We start from the raw sequence: 22,560 nt of genomic DNA on the forward strand, positions 1-22,560 counted from the left end.
CACTCTTCTTGTACTTAAGTCGGCATTGTGCCTTTTATATTCAATTCCGATGCGATTTCTGTGTTTCATTGTCAATGTGACGGTCCAAGGGATACAGTAAACCTGCACTGGTGCATCGGAATCCAATACTTGTCTCCCAGGAGCCGCTCAAAGCACAAACTCTTAGAAGATTCACTCTTCTTGTACTTAATTCGGCATTGTGCCTTTTATATTCAATTCCGATGCGATTTCTGTGTTTCATTGTCAATGTGACGGTCCAAGGGATACAGTAAACCTGCACTGGTGCATCGGAATCCAATACTGGTTTGCCAGGAGCCACTCAAAGCAGAACTCTTAGAAGATTCACTCTTCTTGTACTTAAGTCGGCATTGTGCCTTTTATATTCAATTCCGATGCGATTTCTGTGTTTCATCGTCAATGTGAAGGTCCAAGGGATACAGTAAACCTGCACTGGTGCATCGGAATCCAATACTTGTCTCCCAGGAGCCGCTCAAAGCACAAATTCTTAGGAGACTCACTCTTCTTGTACTTAAGTCGGCATTGTGCCTTTTATATTCAATTCCGATGCGATTTCTGTGTTTCATCGTCAATGTCAAGGTCCAAGGGATACAGTAAACCTGCACTGGTGCATCGGAATCCAATACTGGTCTCCCAGGAGCCGCACAAAGCACAAACTCGTAGAAGATTCACTCTTCTTGTACTTAAGTCGGCACTGTGAATTTTATATTCAATTCCGATGCGATTTCTGTGTTTCATCGTCAAAGTGAAGCTCCAAGGGATACAGTAAACCTGCACTGGTGCATCGGAATCCAATACTGGTCTCCCAGGAGCCGCTCAAAGCACAAACTCTTAGGAGACTCACTCTTCTTGTACTTAAGTCGGCACTGTGCCTTTTATATTCAATTCCGATGCGATTTCTGTGTTTCATCGTCAATGTGAAGGTCCAAGGGATACAGTAAACCTGCACTGGTGCATCGGAATCCAATACTGGTCTCCCAGGAGCCGCTCAAACCACAAACTCTTAGGAGTCTCACTCTTCTTGTACTTAAGTCGGCATTGTTCCTTTTATATTCAATTCCGATGCGATTTCTGTGTTTCATCGTCAATGTGAAAGTCCAAGGGATAGGGTAAACCTGCAATGGTGCGTAGGAATCTAATACTGGTCTCCCAGGAGCCGCTCAAAGCACAAACTCTGAGAAGATTCACTCTTCTTGTACTTAAGTCGGCACTGTGCCTTTTATATTCAATTCCGATGCGATTTCTGTGTTTCATCGTCAATGTGAAGGTCCAAGGGATACAGTAAACCTGCACTGGTGCATCGGAATCCTATACTGGTCTCCCAGGATCCGCTCAAAGCACAAACTCTTAGGAGACTCACTCTTCTTGTACTTAGGTCGGCATTGTGCCTTTGATATTCAATTCCGATGCGATTTCTGTGTTTCATTGTCAATGTGAAAGTCCAAGGGATACAGTAAACCTGCACTGGTGCATCGGAATCCAATACTGGTCTCCCAGGAGCTGCTCAAAGCACAAACTCTTAGGAGACTCACTCTTCTTGTACTTAAGTCGGCATTGTGCTTTTTATATTCAATTTCGATGTGATTTCTGTGTTTCATTGTCAATGTGACGGTCCAAGGGATACAGTAAACCTGCACTGGTGCATCGGAATCCAATACTGGTCTCCCAGGAGCCGCTCAAAGCACAAACTCTGAGAAGATTCACTCTTCTTGTACTTAAGTCGGCACTGTGCCTTTTATATTCAATTCCGATGCGATTTCTGTGTTTCATCGTCAATGTGAAGGTCCAAGGGATACAGTAAACCTGCACTGGTGCATCGGAATCCAATACTGGTCTCCCAGGATCCGCTCAAAGCACAAACTCTTAGGAGACTCACTCTTCTTGTACTTAAGTCGGCATTGTGCCTTTGATATTCAATTCCGATGCGATTTCTGTGTTTCATCGTCAATGTGAAGGTCCAAGGGATACACTAAACCTGCGCTGGTGCATCGGAAACCAATACTGGTCTCCCAGGAGCCGCTCAAACCACAAACTCTTAGGAGACTCACTCTTCTTGTACTTAAGTCGGCATTGTGCCTTTTATATTCAATTCCGAAGCGATTTCTGTGTTTCATTGTCAATGTGAAAGTCCAAGGGATACAGTAAACCTGCACTGGTGCATCGGAATCCAATACTTGTCTCCCAGGAGCCGCTCAAAGCACAAATTCTTAGGAGACTCACTCTTCTTGTACTTAAGTCGGCATTGTGCTTTTATATTCAATTCCGATGCGATTTCTGTGTTTCATTGTCAATGTGACGGTCCAAGGGATACAGTAAACCTGCACTGGTGCATCGGAATCCAATACTTGTCTCCCAGGAGCCGCTCAAAGCACAAACTCATAGAAGATTCACTCTTCTTGTACTTAATTCGGCATTGTGCCTTTTATATTCAATTCCGATGCGATTTCTGTGTTTCATTGTCAATGTGACGGTCCAAGGGATACAGTAAACCTGCACTGGTGCATCGGAATCCAATACTTGTTTCCCAGGAGCCACTCAAAGCAGAACTCCTAGAAGATTCACTCTTCTTGTACTTAAGTCGGCATTGTGCCTTTTATATTCAATTCCGATGCGATTTCTGTGTTTCATCGTCAATGTGAAGGTCCAAGGGATACAGTAAACCTGCACTGGTGCATCGGAATCCAATACTGGTCTCCCAGGAGCCGCTCAAAGCAGAAACTGTTAGAAGATTCAATCTTCTTGTACTTAAGTCGGTATTGTGCCTTTTATATTCAATTCCGATGCGATTTCTGTGTTTCATTGTCAATGTGAAGGTCCAAGGGATACAGTAAACCTGCACTGGTGCATCGGAATCCAATACTTGTCTCCCAGGAGCCGCTCAAAGCACAAACTCTTAGAAGATTCACTCTTCTTGTACTTAAGTCGGCATTGTGCCTTTTATGTTCAATTCAGAAGCAATTTCTGTGTTTCATCGTCTATGTGAAGGTCCAAGGGATACAGTAAACCTGCACTGGTGCATCGGAATCTAATACTGGTCTGCCAGGATCCGCTCAAAGCACAAACTCTTAGAAGATTCACTCTTCTTGTACTTAAGTCGGCATTGTGCCTTTTATATTCAATTCCGATGCGATTTCTGTGTTTCATCGTCAATGTGAAGGTCCAAGGGATACAGTAAACCTGCACTGGTGCATCGGAATCCAATACTGGTCTCCCAGGAGCCGCTCAAAGCAGAAACTGTTAGAAGATTCAATCTTCTTGCACTTAAGTCGGTATTGTGCCTTTTATATTCAATTCCGATGCGATTTCTGTGTTTCATTGTCAATGTGAAGGTCCAAGGGATACAGTAAACCTGCACTGGTGCATCGGAATCCAATACTGGTCTCCCAGGACCCGCTCAAAGCACAACTCTTACAACCTTCACTCTTCTTGTACTTAAGTCGGCATCGTGCCTTTGATATTCAATTCCGATGCGATTTCTTTGTTTCATCGTCAATGTGACGGTCCAAGGGATACAGTAAACCTGCACTGGTGCATCGGAATCCAATACTGGTCTCCCAGGTGCCGCTGAAAGCACAAACCCTTAGAAGATTCACTCTTCTTGTACTTAAGTCGGCACTGTGCCTTTTATATTCAATTCCGATGCGATTTCTGTGTTTCATCGTCAATGTGACGGTCCAAGGGATACAGTAAACCTGAACCGGTGCATCGGAATCCAATACTGGTCTCCCAGGATCCGCTCAAAGCACAAACTCTTAGAAGATTCACTCTTCTTGTACTTAAGTCGGCATTGTGCCTTTTATATTCAATTCCGATGCGATTTCTGTGTTTCATCGTCAATGTGAAGGTCCAAGGGATACAGTAAACCTGCACTGGTGCATCGGAATCCAATACTGGTCTCCCAGGAGCCGCACAAAGCACAAACTCGTAGAAGATTCACTCTTCTTGTACTTAAGTCGGCACTGTGCATTTTATATTCAATTCCGATGCGATTTCTGTGTTTCATCGTCAAAGTGAAGGTCCAAGGGATACAGTAAACCTGCACTGGTGCATCGGAATCCGATACTGGTCTCATAGGAGCCGCTCAAAGCACAAACTCTTAGGAGACTCACTCTTCTTGTACTTAAGTCGGCACTGTGCCTTTTATATTCAATTCCGATGCGATTTCTGTGTTTCATCGTCAATGTGAAGGTCCAAGGGATACAGTAAACCTGCACTGGTGCATCGGAATCCAATACTGGTCTCCCAGGAGCCGCTTAAACCACAAACTCTTAGGAGACTCACTCTTCTTGTACTTAAGTCGGCATTGTTCCTTTTATATTCAATTCCGATGCGATTTCTGTGTTTCATGGTCAATGTGAAGGTCCAAGGGATAGGGTAAACCTGCAATGGTGCGTAGGAATCTAATACTGGTCTCCCAGGAGCCGCTCAAAGCACAAACTCTGAGAAGATTCACTCTTCTTGTACTTAAGTCGGCACTGTGCCTTTTATATTCAATTCCGATGCGATTTCTGTGTTTCATTGTCAATGTGAAAGTCCAAGGGATACAGTAAACCTGCACTGGTGCATCGGAATCCAATACTGGTCTCCCAGGAGCCGCACAAAGCACAAACTCGTAGAAGATTCACTCTTCTTGTACTTAAGTCGGCACTGTGAATTTTATATTCAATTCCGATGCGATTTCTGTGTTTCATCGTCAAAGTGAAGCTCCAAGGGATACAGTAAACCTGCACTGGTGCATCGGAATCCAATACTGGTCTCCCAGGATCCGCTCAAAGCACAAACTCTTAGGAGACCCACTCTTCTTGTACTTAAGTCGGCATTGTGCCTTTGATATTCAATTCCGATGCGATTTCTGTGTTTCATTGTCAATGTGAAAGTCCAAGGGATACAGTAAACCTGCACTGGTGCATCGGAATCCAATACTGGTCTCCCAGGAGCTGCTCAAAGCACAAACTCTTAGGAGACTCACTCTTCTTGTACTTAAGTCGGCATTGTGCCTTTTATATTCAATTTCGATGTGATTTCTGTGTTTCATTGTCAATGTGACGGTCCAAGTGATACAGTAAACCTGCACTGGTGCATCGGAATCCAATACTGGTCTCCCAGGAGCCGCTCAAAGCACAAACTCTTAGATGATTCACTCTTCTTGTACTTAATTCGGCATTGTGCCTTTTATATTCAATTCCGATGCGATTTCTGTGTTTCATTGTCAATGTGACGGTCCAAAGGATACAGTAAACCTGCACTGGTGCATCGGAATCCAATACTGATTTCCCAGGAGCCACTCAAAGCAGAACTCTTAGAAGATTCACTCTTCTTGTACTTACGTCGGCATTGTGCCTTTGATATTCAATTCCGATGCGATTTCTGAGTTTCATTGTCAATGTGAAGGTCCAAGGGATACAGTAAACCTGCACTGGTGCATCGGAATCCAATACTGGTCTCCCAGGAGCCGCTCAAACAACAAATTCTTAGGAGACTCACTCTTCTTGTACTTAAGTCGGCACTGTGCCTTTTATATTCAATTCCGATGCGATTTCTGTGTTTCATCGTCAATGTGAAGGTCCAAGGGATACAGTAAACCTGCACTGGTGCATCGGAATCCAATACTGGTCTCCCAGGTGCCGCTGAAAGCACAAACCCTTAGAAGATTCACTCTTCTTGTACTTAAGTCGGCACTGTGCCTTTTATATTCAATTCCGATGCGATTTCTGTGTTTCATTGTCAATGTGACGGTCCAAGGGATACAGTAAACCTGCACTGGTGCATCGGAATCCAATACTTGTCTCCCAGGAGCCGCTCAAAGCACAAACTCTTAGAAGATTCACTCTTCTTGTACTTAATTCGGCATTGTGCCTTTTATATTCAATTCCGATGCGATTTCTGTGTTTCATTGTCAATGTGACGGTCCAAGGGATACAGTAAACCTGCACTGGTGCATCGGAATCCAATACTTGTTTCCCAGGAGCCACTCAAAGCAGAACTCTTAGAAGATTCACTCTTCTTGTACTTAAGTCGGCATTGTGCCTTTTATATTCAATTCCGATGCGATTTCTGTGTTTCATCGTCAATGTGAAGGTCCAAGGGATACAGTAAACCTGCACTGGTGCATCGGAATCCAATACTGGTCTCCCAGGAGCCGCTCAAAGCAGAAACTGTTAGAAGATTCAATCTTCTTGTACTTAAGTCGGTATTGTGCCTTTTATATTCAATTCCGATGCGATTTCTGTGTTTCATTGTCAATGTGAAGGTCCAAGGGATACAGTAAACCTGCACTGGTGCATCGGAATCCAATACTTGTCTCCCAGGAGCCGCTCAAAGCACAAACTCTTAGAAGATTCACTCTTCTTGTACTTAAGTCGGCATTGTGCCTTTTATGTTCAATTCAGAAGCAATTTCTGTGTTTCATCGTCTATGTGAAGGTCCAAGGGATACAGTAAACCTTCACTGGTGCATCGGAATCTAATACTGGTCTGCCAGGATCCGCTCAAAGCACAAACTCTTAGAAGATTCACTCTTCTTTTACTTAAGTCGGCATTGTACCTTTTATATTCAATTCCGATGCGATTTCTGTGTTTCATCGTCAATGTGAAGGTCCAAGGGATACAGTAAACCTGCACTGGTGCATCGGAATCCAATACTGGTCTCCCAGGAGCCGCTCAAAGCAGAAACTGTTAGAAGATTCAATCTTCTTGCACTTAAGTCGGTATTGTGCCTTTTATATTCAATTCCGATGCGATTTCTGTGTTTCATTGTCAATGTGAAGGTCCAAGGGATACAGTAAACCTGCACTGGTGCATCGGAATCCAATACTGGTCTCCCAGGACCCGCTCAAAGCACAACTCTTACAACCTTCACTCTTCTTGTACTTAAGTCGGCATCGTGCCTTTGATATTCAATTCCGATGCGATTTCTGTGTTTCATCGTCAATGTGACGGTCCAAGGGATACAGTAAACCTGCACTGGTGCATCGGAATCCAATACTGGTCTCCCAGGTGCCGCTGAAAGCACAAACCCTTAGAAGATTCACTCTTCTTGTACTTAAGTCGGCACTGTGCCTTTTATATTCAATTCCGATGCGATTTCTGTGTTTCATCGTCAATGTGACGGTCCAAGGGATACAGTAAACCTGCACCGGTGCATCGGAATCCAATACTGGTCTCCCAGGATCCGCTCAAAGCACAAACTCTTAGAAGATTCACTCTTCTTGTACTTAAGTCGGCATTGTGCCTTTTATATTCAATTCCGATGCGATTTCTGTGTTTCATCGTCAATGTGAAGGTCCAAGGGATACAGTAAACCTGCACTGGTGCATCGGAATCCAATACTGGTCTCCCAGGAGCCGCACAAAGCACAAACTCGTAGAAGATTCACTCTTCTTGTACTTAAGTCGGCACTGTGCATTTTATATTCAATTCCGATGCGATTTCTGTGTTTCATCGTCAAAGTGAAGGTCCAAGGGATACAGTAAACCTGCACTGGTGCATCGGAATCCAATACTGGTCTCATAGGAGCCGCTCAAAGCACAAACTCTTAGGAGACTCACTCTTCTTGTACTTAAGTCGGCACTGTGCCTTTTATATTCAATTCCGATGCGATTTCTGTGTTTCATCGTCAATGTGAAGGTCCAAGGGATACAGTAAACCTGCACTGGTGCATCGGAATCCAATACTGGTCTCCCAGGAGCCGCTCAAACCACAAACTCTTAGGAGACTCACTCTTCTTGTACTTAAGTCGGCATTGTTCCTTTTATATTCAATTCCGATGCGATTTCTGTGTTTCATGGTCAATGTGAAGGTCCAAGGGATAGGGTAAACCTGCAATGGTGCGTAGGAATCTAATACTGGTCTCCCAGGAGCCGCTCAAAGCACAAACTCTGAGAAGATTCACTCTTCTTGTACTTAAGTCGGCACTGTGCCTTTTATATTCAATTCCGATGCGATTTCTGTGTTTCATCGTCAATGTGAAGGTCCAAGGGATACAGTAAACATGCACTGGTGCATCGGAATCCAATACTGGTCTCCCAGGATCCGCTCAAAGCACAAACTCTTAGGAGACCCACTCTTCTTGTACTTAAGTCGGCATTGTGCCTTTGATATTCAATTCCGATGCGATTTCTGTGTTTCATTGTCAATGTGAAAGTCCAAGGGATACAGTAAACCTGCACTGGTGCATCGGAATCCAATACTGGTCTCCCAGGAGCTGCTCAAAGCACAAACTCTTAGGAGACTCACTCTTCTTGTACTTAAGTCGGCATTGTGCCTTTTATATTCAATTTCGATGTGATTTCTGTGTTTCATTGTCAATGTGACGGTCCAAGTGATACAGTAAACCTGCACTGGTGCATCGGAATCCAATACTGGTCTCCCAGGAGCCGCTCAAAGCACAAACTCTTAGATGATTCACTCTTCTTGTACTTAATTCGGCATTGTGCCTTTTATATTCAATTCCGATGCGATTTCTGTGTTTCATTGTCAATGTGACGGTCCAAAGGATACAGTAAACCTGCACTGGTGCATCGGAATCCAATACTGATTTCCCAGGAGCCACTCAAAGCAGAACTCTTAGAAGATTCACTCTTCTTGTACTTACGTCGGCATTGTGCCTTTGATATTCAATTCCGATGCGATTTCTGAGTTTCATTGTCAATGTGAAGGTCCAAGGGATACAGTAAACCTGCACTGGTGCATCGGAATCCAATACTGGTCTCCCAGGAGCCGCTCAAACAACAAATTCTTAGGAGACTCACTCTTCTTGTACTTAAGTCGGCACTGTGCATTTTATATTCAATTCCGATGCGATTTCTGTGTTTCATCGTCAATGTGAAGGTCCAAGGGATACAGTAAACCTGCACTGGTGCATCGGAATCCAATACTGGTCTCCCAGGTGCCGCTGAAAGCACAAACCCTTAGAAGATTCACTCTTCTTGTACTTAAGTCGGCACTGTGCCTTTTATATTCAATTCCGATGCGATTTCTGTGTTTCATTGTCAATGTGACGGTCCAAGGGATACAGTAAACCTGCACTGGTGCATCGGAATCCAATACTTGTCTCCCAGGAGCCGCTCAAAGCACAAACTCTTAGAAGATTCACTCTTCTTGTACTTAATTCGGCATTGTGCCTTTTATATTCAATTCCGATGCGATTTCTGTGTTTCATTGTCAATGTGACGGTCCAAGGGATACAGTAAACCTGCACTGGTGCATCGGAATCCAATACTTGTTTCCCAGGAGCCACTCAAAGCAGAACTCTTAGAAGATTCACTCTTCTTGTACTTAAGTCGGCATTGTGCCTTTTATATTCAATTCCGATGCGATTTCTGTGTTTCATCGTCAATGTGAAGGTCCAAGGGATACAGTAAACCTGCACTGGTGCATCGGAATCCAATACTGGTCTCCCAGGAGCCGCTCAAAGCAGAAACTGTTAGAAGATTCAATCTTCTTGTACTTAAGTCGGTATTGTGCCTTTTATATTCAATTCCGATGCGATTTCTGTGTTTCATTGTCAATGTGAAGGTCCAAGGGATACAGTAAACCTGCACTGGTGCATCGGAATCCAATACTTGTCTCCCAGGAGCCGCTCAAAGCACAAACTCTTAGAAGATTCACTCTTCTTGTACTTAAGTCGGCATTGTGCCTTTTATGTTCAATTCAGAAGCAATTTCTGTGTTTCATCGTCTATGTGAAGGTCCAAGGGATACAGTAAACCTTCACTGGTGCATCGGAATCTAATACTGGTCTGCCAGGATCCGCTCAAAGCACAAACTCTTAGAAGATTCACTCTTCTTTTACTTAAGTCGGCATTGTACCTTTTATATTCAATTCCGATGCGATTTCTGTGTTTCATCGTCAATGTGAAGGTCCAAGGGATACAGTAAACCTGCACTGGTGCATCGGAATCCAATACTGGTCTCCCAGGAGCCGCTCAAAGCAGAAACTGTTAGAAGATTCAATCTTCTTGCACTTAAGTCGGTATTGTGCCTTTTATATTCAATTCCGATGCGATTTCTGTGTTTCATTGTCAATGTGAAGGTCCAAGGGATACAGTAAACCTGCACTGGTGCATCGGAATCCAATACTGGTCTCCCAGGACCCGCTCAAAGCACAACTCTTACAACCTTCACTCTTCTTGTACTTAAGTCGGCATCGTGCCTTTGATATTCAATTCCGATGCGATTTCTGTGTTTCATCGTCAATGTGACGGTCCAAGGGATACAGTAAACCTGCACTGGTGCATCGGAATCCAATACTGGTCTCCCAGGTGCCGCTGAAAGCACAAACCCTTAGAAGATTCACTCTTCTTGTACTTAAGTCGGCACTGTGCCTTTTATATTCAATTCCGATGCGATTTCTGTGTTTCATCGTCAATGTGACGGTCCAAGGGATACAGTAAACCTGCACCGGTGCATCGGAATCCAATACTGGTCTCCCAGGATCCGCTCAAAGCACAAACTCTTAGAAGATTCACTCTTCTTGTACTTAAGTCGGCATTGTGCCTTTTATATTCAATTCCGATGCGATTTCTGTGTTTCATCGTCAATGTGAAGGTCCAAGGGATACAGTAAACCTGCACTGGTGCATCGGAATCCAATACTGGTCTCCCAGGAGCCGCACAAAGCACAAACTCGTAGAAGATTCACTCTTCTTGTACTTAAGTCGGCACTGTGCATTTTATATTCAATTCCGATGCGATTTCTGTGTTTCATCGTCAAAGTGAAGGTCCAAGGGATACAGTAAACCTGCACTGGTGCATCGGAATCCAATACTGGTCTCATAGGAGCCGCTCAAAGCACAAACTCTTAGGAGACTCACTCTTCTTGTACTTAAGTCGGCACTGTGCCTTTTATATTCAATTCCGATGCGATTTCTGTGTTTCATCGTCAATGTGAAGGTCCAAGGGATACAGTAAACCTGCACTGGTGCATCGGAATCCAATACTGGTCTCCCAGGAGCCGCTCAAACCACAAACTCTTAGGAGACTCACTCTTCTTGTACTTAAGTCGGCATTGTTCCTTTTATATTCAATTCCGATGCGATTTCTGTGTTTCATGGTCAATGTGAAGGTCCAAGGGATAGGGTAAACCTGCAATGGTGCGTAGGAATCTAATACTGGTCTCCCAGGAGCCGCTCAAAGCACAAACTCTGAGAAGATTCACTCTTCTTGTACTTAAGTCGGCACTGTGCCTTTTATATTCAATTCCGATGCGATTTCTGTGTTTCATCGTCAATGTGAAGGTCCAAGGGATACAGTAAACATGCACTGGTGCATCGGAATCCAATACTGGTCTCCCAGGATCCGCTCAAAGCACAAACTCTTAGGAGACCCACTCTTCTTGTACTTAAGTCGGCATTGTGCCTTTGATATTCAATTCCGATGCGATTTCTGTGTTTCATTGTCAATGTGAAAGTCCAAGGGATACAGTAAACCTGCACTGGTGCATCGGAATCCAATACTGGTCTCCCAGGAGCTGCTCAAAGCACAAACTCTTAGGAGACTCACTCTTCTTGTACTTAAGTCGGCATTGTGCCTTTTATATTCAATTTCGATGTGATTTCTGTGTTTCATTGTCAATGTGACGGTCCAAGGGATACAGTAAACCTGCACTGGTGCATCGGAATCCAATACTGGTCTCCCAGGAGCCGCTCAAAGCACAAACTCTTAGATGATTCACTCTTCTTGTACTTAATTCGGCATTGTGCCTTTTATATTCAATTCCGATGCGATTTCTGTGTTTCATTGTCAATGTGACGGTCCAAAGGATACAGTAAACCTGCACTGGTGCATCGGAATCCAATACTGATTTCCCAGGAGCCACTCAAAGCAGAACTCTTAGAAGATTCACTCTTCTTGTACTTACGTCGGCATTGTGCCTTTGATATTCAATTCCGATGCGATTTCTGAGTTTCATTGTCAATGTGAAGGTCCAAGGGATACAGTAAACCTGCACTGGTGCATCGGAATCCAATACTGGTCTCCCAGGAGCCGCTCAAACAACAAATTCTTAGGAGACTCACTCTTCTTGTACTTAAGTCGGCACTGTGCCTTTTATATTCAATTCCGATGCGATTTCTGTGTTTCATCGTCAATGTGAAGGTCCAAGGGATACAGTAAACCTGCACTGGTGCATCGGAATCCAATACTGGTCTCCCAGGAGCCGCTCAAAGCACAAACTCTTAGGAGACTCACTCTCCTTGTACTTAAGTCGGCATTGTGCCTTTTATATTCAATTCCGATGCGATTTCTGTGTTTCATCGTCAATGTGAAGGTCCAAGGGATAGGGTAAACCTGCAATGGTGCATCGGAATCTAATACTGGTCTCCCAGGAGCCGCTCAATGCACAAACTCTGAGAAGATTCACTCTTCTTGTACTTAAGTCGGCACTGTGCCTTTTATATTCAATTCCGATGCGATTTCTGTGTTTCATCGTCAATGTGAAGGTCCAAGGGATACAGTAAACCTGCACTGGTGCATCGGAATCCAATACTGGTCTCCCAGGAGCCGCTCAAAGCAGAAACTGTTAGACGATTCAATCTTCTTGCACTTAAGTCGGTATTGTGCCTTTTATATTCAATTCCGATGCGATTTCTGTGTTTCATTGTCAATGTGAAGGTCCAAGGGATACAGTAAACCTGCACTGGTGCATCGGAATCCAATACTGGTCTCCCAGGACCCGCTCAAAGCACAACTCTTACAACCTTCACTCTTCTTGTACTTAAGTCGGCATCGTGCCTTTGATATTCAATTCCGATGCGATTTCTGTGTTTCATCGTCAATGTGACGGTCCAAGGGATACAGTAAACCTGCACTGGTGCATCGGAATCCTATACTGGTCTCCCAGGTGCCGCTGAAAGCACAAACCCTTAGAAGATTCACTCTTCTTGTACTTAAGTCGGCACTGTGCCTTTTATATTCAATTCCGATGCGATTTCTGTGTTTCATCGTCAATGTGACGGTCCAAGGGATACAGTAAACCTGCACCGGTGTATCGGAATCCAATACTGGTCTCCCAGGATCCGCTCAAAGCACAAACTCTTAGAAGATTCACTCTTCTTGTACTTAAGTCGGCATTGTGCCTTTTATATTCAATTCCGATGCGATTTCTGTGTTTCATCGTCAATGTGAAGGTCCAAGGGATACAGTAAACCTGCACTGGTGCATCGGAATCCAATACTGGTCTCCCAGGAGCCGCACAAAGCACAAACTCGTAGAAGATTCACTCTTCTTGTACTTAAGTCGGCACTGTGCATTTTATATTCAATTCCGATGCGATTTCTGTGTTTCATCGTCAAAGTGAAGGTCCAAGGGATACAGTAAACCTGCACTGGTGCATCGGAATCCAATACTGGTCTCATAGGAGCCGCTCAAAGCACAAACTCTTAGGAGACTCACTCTTCTTGTACTTAAGTCGGCACTGTGCCTTTTATATTCAATTCCGATGCGATTTCTGTGTTTCATCGTCAATGTGAAGGTCCAAGGGATACAGTAAACCTGCACTGGTGCATCGGAATCCAATACTGGTCTCCCAGGAGCCGCTCAAACCACAAACTCTTAGGAGACTCACTCTTCTTGTACTTAAGTCGGCATTGTTCCTTTTATATTCAATTCCGATGCGATTTCTGTGTTTCATGGTCAATGTGAAGGTCCAAGGGATAGGGTAGACCTGCAATGGTGCGTAGGAATCTAATACTGGTCTCCCAGGAGCCGCTCAAAGCACAAACTCTGAGAAGATTCACTCTTCTTGTACTTAAGTCGGCACTGTGCCTTTTATATTCAATTCCGATGCGATTTCTGTGTTTCATCGTCAATGTGAAGGTCCAAGGGATACAGTAAACATGCACTGGTGCATCGGAATCCAATACTGGTCTCCCAGGATCCACTCAAAGCACAAACTCTTAGGAGACCCACTCTTCTTGTACTTAAGTCGGCATTGTGCCTTTGATATTCAATTCCGATGCGATTTCTGTGTTTCATTGTCAATGTGAAAGTCCAAGGGATACAGTAAACCTGCACTGGTGCATCGGAATCCAATACTGGTCTCCCAGGAGCTGCTCAAAGCACAAACTCTTAGGAGACTCACTCTTCTTGTACTTAAGTCGGCATTGTGCCTTTTATATTCAATTTCGATGTGATTTCTGTGTTTCATTGTCAATGTGACGGTCCAAGGGATACAGTAAACCTGCACTGGTGCATCGGAATCCAATACTGGTCTCCCAGGAGCCGCTCAAAGCACAAACTCTTAGATGATTCACTCTTCTTGTACTTAATTCGGCATTGTGCCTTTTATATTCAATTCCGATGCGATTTCTGTGTTTCATTGTCAATGTGACGGTCCAAAGGATACAGTAAACCTGCACTGGTGCATCGGAATCCAATACTGATTTCCCAGGAGCCACTCAAAGCAGAACTCTTAGAAGATTCACTCTTCTTGTACTTACGTCGGCATTGTGCCTTTGATATTCAATTCCGATGCGATTTCTGAGTTTCATTGTCAATGTGAAGGTCCAAGGGATACAGTAAACCTGCACTGGTGCATCGGAATCCAATACTGGTCTCCCAGGAGCCGCTCAAACAACAAATTCTTAGGAGACTCACTCTTCTTGTACTTAAGTCGGCACTGTGCCTTTTATATTCAATTCCGATGCGATTTCTGTGTTTCATCGTCAATGTGAAGGTCCAAGGGATACAGTAAACCTGCACTGGTGCATCGGAATCCAATACTGGTCTCCCAGGAGCCGCTCAAAGCACAAACTCTTAGGAGACTCACTCTCCTTGTACTTAAGTCGGCATTGTGCCTTTTATATTCAATTCCGATGCGATTTCTGTGTTTCATCGTCAATGTGAAGGTCCAAGGGATAGGGTAAACCTGCAATGGTGCATCGGAATCTAATACTGGTCTCCCAGGAGCCGCTCAATGCACAAACTCTGAGAAGATTCACTCTTCTTGTACTTAAGTCGGCACTGTGCCTTTTATATTCAATTCCGATGCGATTTCTGTGTTTCATCGTCAATGTGAAGGTCCAAGGGATACAGTAAACCTGCACTGGTGCATCGGAATCCAATACTGGTCTCCCAGGATCCGCTCAAAGCACAAACTCTTAGGAGACTCACTCTTCTTGTACTTAAGTCGGCATTGTGCCTTTGATATTCAATTCCGATGCGATTTCTGTGTTTCATCGTCAATGTGAAGGTCCAAGGGATACACTAAACCTGCACTGGTGCATCGGAAACCAATACTGGTCTCCCAGGAGCCGCTCAAACCACAAACTCTTAGGAGACTCACTCTTCTTGTACTTATGTCGGCATTGTGCCTTTTATATTCAATTCCGATGCGATTTCTGTGTTTCATTGTCCATGTGAAATTCCAAGGGATACAGTAAACCTGCACTGGTGCATCGGAATCCAATACTGGTCTCCCAGGAGCCGCTCAAACCACAAACTCTTAGAAGATTCACTCTTCTTGTACTTAATTCGGCATTGTGCCTTTTATATTCAATTCCGATGCGATTTCTGTGTTTCATTGTCAATGTGACGGTCCAAGGGATACAGTAAACCTGCACTGGTGCATCGGAATCCAATACTGGTTTCCCAGGAGCCACTCAAAGCAGAATTCTTAGAAGATTCACTCTTCTTGTACTTAAGTCGGCATTGTGCCTTTGATATTCAATTCCGATGCGATTTCTGAGTTTCATTGTCAATGGGAAGGTCCAAGGGATACAGAAAACCTGCACTGGTGCATCGGAATCCAATACTGGTCTCCCAGGAGCCGCTCAAACCACAAACTCTTAGGAGACTCACTCTTCTTGTACTTAAGTCGCCACTGTGCCTTTTATATTCAATTCCGATGCGATTTCTGTGTTTCATCGTCAATGTGAAGGTCCAAGGGATACTGTAAACCTGCACTGGTGCATCGGAATCCAATACTGGTCTCCCAGGAGCCGCTCAAACCACAAACTCTTAGGAGACTCACTCTTCTTGTACTTAAGTCGGTATTGTGCCTTTTATATTCAATTCCGATGTGATTTCTGTGTTTCATTGTCAATGTGGAGGTCCAAGGGATAGAGTAAACCTGCACTGGAGCATCGGAATCCAATACTGGTCTCCCAGGAGCCGCTCAAAGAACAAACTCTGAGAAGATACACTCTTCTTGTACTTAAGTCGGCACTGAGCCTTTTTTATATTCAATTCCGATGCGATTTCTGTGTTTCATCGTCAATGTGAAGGTCCAAGGGATACAGTAAACCTACACTGGTGCATCGGAATCCAATACTGGTCTCCCAGGAGCCGCTCAAAGCACAAACTCTTAGGAGACTCACTCTCCTTGTACTTAAGTCGGCATTGTGCCTTTTATATTCAATTCCGATGCGATTTCTGTGTTTCATCGTCAATGTGAAGGTCCAAGGGATAGGGTAAACCTGCAATGGTGCATCGGAATCTAATACTGGTCTCCCAGGAGCCGCTCAATGCACAAACTCTGAGAAGATTCACTCTTCTTGTACTTAAGTCGGCACTGTGCCTTTTATATTCAATTCCGATGCGATTTCTGTGTTTCATCGTCAATGTGAAGGTCCAAGGGATACAGTAAACCTGCACTGGTGCATCGGAATCCAATACTGGTCTCCCAGGATCCGCTCAAAGCACAAACTCTTAGGAGACTCACTCTTCTTGTACTTAAGTCGGCATTGTGCCTTTGATATTCAATTCCGATGCGATTTCTGTGTTTCATCGTCAATGTGAAGGTCCAAGGGATACACTAAACCTGCACTGGTGCATCGGAAACCAATACTGGTCTCCCAGGAGCCGCTCAAACCACAAACTCTTAGGAGACTCACTCTTCTTGTACTTATGTCGGCATTGTGCCTTTTATATTCAATTCCGATGCGATTTCTGTGTTTCATTGTCCATGTGAAATTCCAAGGGATACAGTAAACCTGCACTGGTGCATCGGAATCCAATACTGGTCTCCCAGGAGCCGCTCAAACCACAAACTCTTAGAAGATTCACTCTTCTTGTACTTAATTCGGCATTGTGCCTTTTATATTCAATTCCGATGCGATTTCTGTGTTTCATTGTCAATGTGACGGTCCAAGGGATACAGTAAACCTGCACTGGTGCATCGGAATCCAATACTGGTTTCCCAGGAGCCACTCAAAGCAGAATTCTTAGAAGATTCACTCTTCTTGTACTTAAGTCGGCATTGTGCCTTTGATATTCAATTCCGATGCGATTTCTGAGTTTCATTGTCAATGGGAAGGTCCAAGGGATACAGAAAACCTGCACTGGTGCATCGGAATCCAATACTGGTCTCCCAGGAGCCGCTCAAAGAACAAACTCTGAGAAGATACACTCTTCTTGTACTTAAGTCGGCACTGAGCCTTTTTTATATTCAATTCCGATGCGATTTCTGTGTTTCATCGTCAATGTGAAGGTCCAAGGGATACAGTAAACCTACACTGGTGCATCGGAATCCAATACTGGTCTCCCAGGAGCCGCTCAAACCACAAACTCTTAGGAGACTCACTCTTCTTGTACTTAAGTCGGCATTGTGCCTTTTATATTCAATTCCGATGCGATTTCTGTGTTTCATCGTCAATGTGAAGGTCCAAGGGGTACAGTAAACCTGCACTGGTGCATTGGAATCCAATACTGGTCTCCCAGGAGCCGCTCAAACCACAAACTCTTAGGAGACTCACTCTTCTTGTACTTAAGTCGGCACTGTGCCTTTTATATTCATTTCCGATGCGATTTCTGTGTTTCATCGTCAATGTGACGGTCCAAGGGATACAGTAAACCTGCACTGGTGCATCGGAATCCAATACTGGTCTCCCAGGTGCCGCTCAAAGCACAAACCCTTAGAAGATTCACTCTTTTTGTACATAAGTCGGTATTGTGCCTTTCATATTCAATTCCGATGCGATTTCTGTGTTTCATTGTCAATGTGGAGTTCCAAGGGATAGAGTAAACCTGCACTGGAGCATCGGAATCCAATACTGGTCTCCCAGGAGCCGCTCAAACCACAAACTCTGAGAAGATTCACTCTTCTTGTACTTAAGTCGGCACTGTGCCTTTTTTATATTCAATTCCGATGCGATTTCTGTGTTTCATCGTCAATGTGAAGGTCCAAGGGATACAGTTAACCTGTACTGGTGCATCGGAATCCAATACTGGTCTCCCAGGAGCCGCTCAAAGCACAAACTCTTAGGAGACTCACTCTTCTTGTACTTAAGTCGGCATTGTGCCTTTTATATTCAATTCCGATGCGATTTCTGTGTTTCATCGTCAATGTGAAGGTCCAAGGGATACAGTAAACCTGCACTGGTGCATCGGAATCCAACACTGGTCTCCCAGGAGCCGCTCAAACCACAAACTCTTAGGAGACTCACTCTTCTTGTACTTAAGTCGGCATTGTGCCTTTGATATTCAATTCCGATGCGATTTCTGTGTTTCATCGTCAAAGTGAAGGTCCAAGGGGTACAGTAAACCTGCACTGGTGCATCGGAATCCAATACTGGTCTCCCAGGAGCCGCTCAAACCACAAACTCTTAAGAGACTCACTCTTCTTGTACTTAAGTCGGCACAGTGCCTTTTATATTCAATTCCGATGCGATTTCTGTGTTTCATCGTCAATGTGACGGTCCAAGGGGTACAGTAAACCTGCACTGGTGCATCGGAATCCAATACTGGTCTCCCAGGTGCCGCTCAAAGCACAAACCCTTAGAAGATTCACTCTTCTTGTACATAAGTCGGCATTGTGCCTTTTATATTCAATTCCGATGCGATTTCTGTGTTTCATTGTCAATGTGACGGTCCAAGGGATACAGTAAACCTGCACTGGTGCATCGGAATCTAATACTGGCCTCCCAGGAGCCGCTCAAAGCACAAACTCTGAGAAGATTCACTCTTCTTGTACTTATGTCGGCACTGTACCTTTAATATTCAATTCCGATGCGATATCTGTGTTTCATCGTCAATGTGAAGGTCCAAGGGATACAGTAAACCTGCACTGGTGCATCGGAATCCAATACTGGTCTCCCAGGATCCGCTCAAAGCACAAACTCTTAGGAGACTCACTCTTCTTGTACTTAAGTCGGCACTGTGCCTTTTATATTCAATTCCGATGCGATTTCTGTGTTTCATCATCAATGTGAAGGTCCAAGGGATACAGGAAACCTGCACTGGTGCATCGGAATCCAATACTGGTCTCCCAGGATACGCGCAAAGCACAAACTCTTAGGAGACTCACTCTTGTTGTACTTAAGTCGGCATTGTGCCTTTTATATTCAATTCCGATGCGATTTCTGTGTTTCATCGTCAATGTGAAGGTCAAAGGGATACACTAAACCTGCACTGGTGCATCGGAAACCAATACTGGTCTCCCAGGAGCCGCACAAATCACAAACTCTAAGGAGACTCACTCTTCTTGTACTTAAGTCGGCATTGTGCCTTTGATATTCAATTCCGATGCGATTTCTGTGTTTCATTGTCAATGTGAAGGTCAAAGGGATACACTAAACCTGCACTGGTGCATCGGAATCCAATACTGGTCTCCCAGGAGCCGCTCAAAGCACAAACTCTTAGGAGACTCACTCTTCTTGTACTTAAGTCGGCATTGTACCTTTTATATTCAATTCCGATGCGATTTCTGTGTTTCATTGTCAATGTGACCGTCCAAGGGATACAGTAAACCTGCACTGGTGCATCGGAATCCAATACTGGTCTCCTAGGAGCCGCTCAAAGCACAAATTCTTAGAAGATTCACTCTCCTTGTACTTAAGTCGGCATTGTGCCTTTTATATTCAATTCCGATGCGATTTCTGTGTTTCATTGTCAATGTGACGGTCCAAGGGATACAGTAAACCTGCACTGGTGCATCGGAATCCAATACTGGTCTCCCAGGAGCCACTCAAAGCAGAACTCTTAGAAGATTCACTCTTCTTGTACTTAAGTCGGCACTGTGCCTTTTTTATATTCAATTCCGATGCGATTTCTGTATTTCATCGTCAATGTGAAGGTCCAAGGGATACAGTAAACCTGCACTGGTGCATCGGAATCCAATACAGGTCTCCCAGGAGCCGTTCAAACCACAAACTCTTAGGAGACTCACTCTTCTTGTACTTAAGTCGGCACTGTGCCTTTTATATTCAATTCCGATGCGATTTCTGTGTTTCATCGTCAATGTGAAGGTCCAAGGGATACAGTAAACCTGCACTGGTGCATCGGAATCCAATACTGGTCTCCCAGGAGCCGCTCGAACCACAAACTCTTAGGAGACTCACTCTTCTTGTACTTAAGTCGGTATTGTGCCTTTTATATTCAATTCCGATGCGATTTCTGTGTTTCATTGTCAATGTGGAGGTCCAAGGGATAGAGTAAACTTGCACTGGTGCATCGGAATCCAATACTGGTCTCCCAGGAGCCGCTCAAAGCACAAACTCTGAGAAGATTCACTCTTCTTGTACTTAAGTCGGCACTGTGCCTTTTTTTATTCAATTCCGATGCGATTTCTGTGTTTCATCGTCAATGTGAAGGTCCAAGGGATACAGTAAACCTGTACTGGTGCATCGGAATCCAATACTGGTCTCCCAGGAGCCGCTCAAAGCAGAAACTCTTAGGAGACTCACTCTTCTTGTACTTAAGTCGGCATTGTGCCTTTTATATTCAATTCCGATGCGATTTCTGTGTTTCATCGTCAATGTGAAGGTCCAAGGGATACAGTAAACCTGCACTGGTGCATCGGAATCAAATACTGGTCTCCCAGGAGCCGCTCAAACCACAAACTCTTAGGAGACTCACTCTTCTTGTACTTAAGTCGGCATTGTGCCTTTTATATTCAATTCCGATGCGATTTCTGTGTTTCATCGTCAATGTGAAGCTCCAAGGGATACAGTAAACCTGCACTGGTGCATCGGAATCTAATACTGGTCTCCCAGGAGCCGCTCAAAGCACAAATTCTTAGAAGATTCACTCTTCTTGTACTTAAGTCGGCATTGTGCCTTTTTTATTCAATTCCGATGCGATTTCTGTGTTTGATTGTCAATGTGACGGTCCAAGGGATACAGTAAACCTGCACTGGTGCATCGGAATCCAATACTGGTCTCCCAGGATCCGCTCAAAGCACAAACTCTTAGAAGATTCACTCTTCTTGTACTTAAGTCGGCATTGTGCCTTTTATATTCAATTCCGATGCGATTTCTGTGTTTCATTGTCAATGTGACGGTCCAAGGGATACAGTAAACCTGCACTGGTGCATCGGAATCCAATACTGGTCTCCCAGGATCCGCTCAAAGCACAAACTCTTTAAAGATCACTCTTCTTGTACTTTAGCCGGCATTGTGCCTTTTATATTCAATTCCGATGCGATTTCTGTGTTTCATTGTCAATGTGACGGTCCAAGGGATACAGTAAACCTGCACTGGTGCATCGGAATCCAATACTGGTCTCCCAGGAGCCGCTCAAAGCACTAACTCTTAGAAGATTCACTCTTCTTGTACATAAGTCGGCATTGTGCCTTTTATATTCAATTCCGATGCGATTTCTGTGTTTCATCGTCAATGTGAAGGTCCAAGGGATACAGTAAACCTGCACTGGTGCATCGGAATCCAATACTGGTCTCCCAGGATCCGCTCAAAGCACAAACTCTTAGAAGATTCACTCTTCTTGTACTTAAGTCGGCATTGTGCCTTTTATATTCAATTCCGATGCGATTTCTGTGTTTCATCGTCAATGTGAAGGTCCAAGGGATACAGTAAACCTGCACCGGTGCATCGGAATCCAATACTGGTCTCCCAGGAGCCGCACAAAGCACAAACTCGTAGAAGATTCACTCTTCTTGTACTTAAGTCGGCACAGTGCATTTTATATTCAATTCCGATGCGATTTCTGTGTTTCATCGTCAATGTGAAGGTCCAAGGGATACAGTAAACCTGCACTGGTGTATCGGAATCCAATACTGGTCTCGCAGGAGCCGCTCAAACCACAAACTCTTACGAGACTCGCTCTTCTTGTACTTAAGTCGGCACTGTGCCTTTTATATTCAATTCCGATGCGATTTCTGTGTTTCATCGTCAATGTGAAGGTCCAAGGGATACAGTAAACCTGCACTGGTGCATCGGAATCCAATACTGGTCTCCCAGGAGCCGCCCAAAGCACAAACTCTGAGAAGATTCACTCTTCTTGTACTTACGTCGGCACTGCGCCTTTTATATTCAATTCCGATGCGATTTCTGTGTTTCATCGTCAATGTGAAGGTCCAAGGGATACAGTAAACCTGCACTGGTGCATCGGAATCCAATACTGGGCTCCCAGGAGCCGCACAAAGCACAAACAAGTAGAAGATTCACTCTTCTTGTACTTAAGTCGGCACTGTGCATTTTATATTCAATTCCGATGCGATTTCTGTGTTTCATCGTCAATGTGAAGGTCCAAGGGATACAGTAAACCTGCACTGGTGCATCGGAATCCAATACTGGTCTCGCAGGAGCCGCTCAAACCACAAACTCTTGGGAGACTCACTCTTCTTGTACTTAAGTTGGCACTGTGCCTTTT

This window comes from Schistocerca nitens, chromosome 12 (genome assembly GCF_023898315.1).
Source record: "Schistocerca nitens isolate TAMUIC-IGC-003100 chromosome 12, iqSchNite1.1, whole genome shotgun sequence".
NCBI classification, from domain to species: domain Eukaryota; kingdom Metazoa; phylum Arthropoda; class Insecta; order Orthoptera; family Acrididae; genus Schistocerca; species Schistocerca nitens.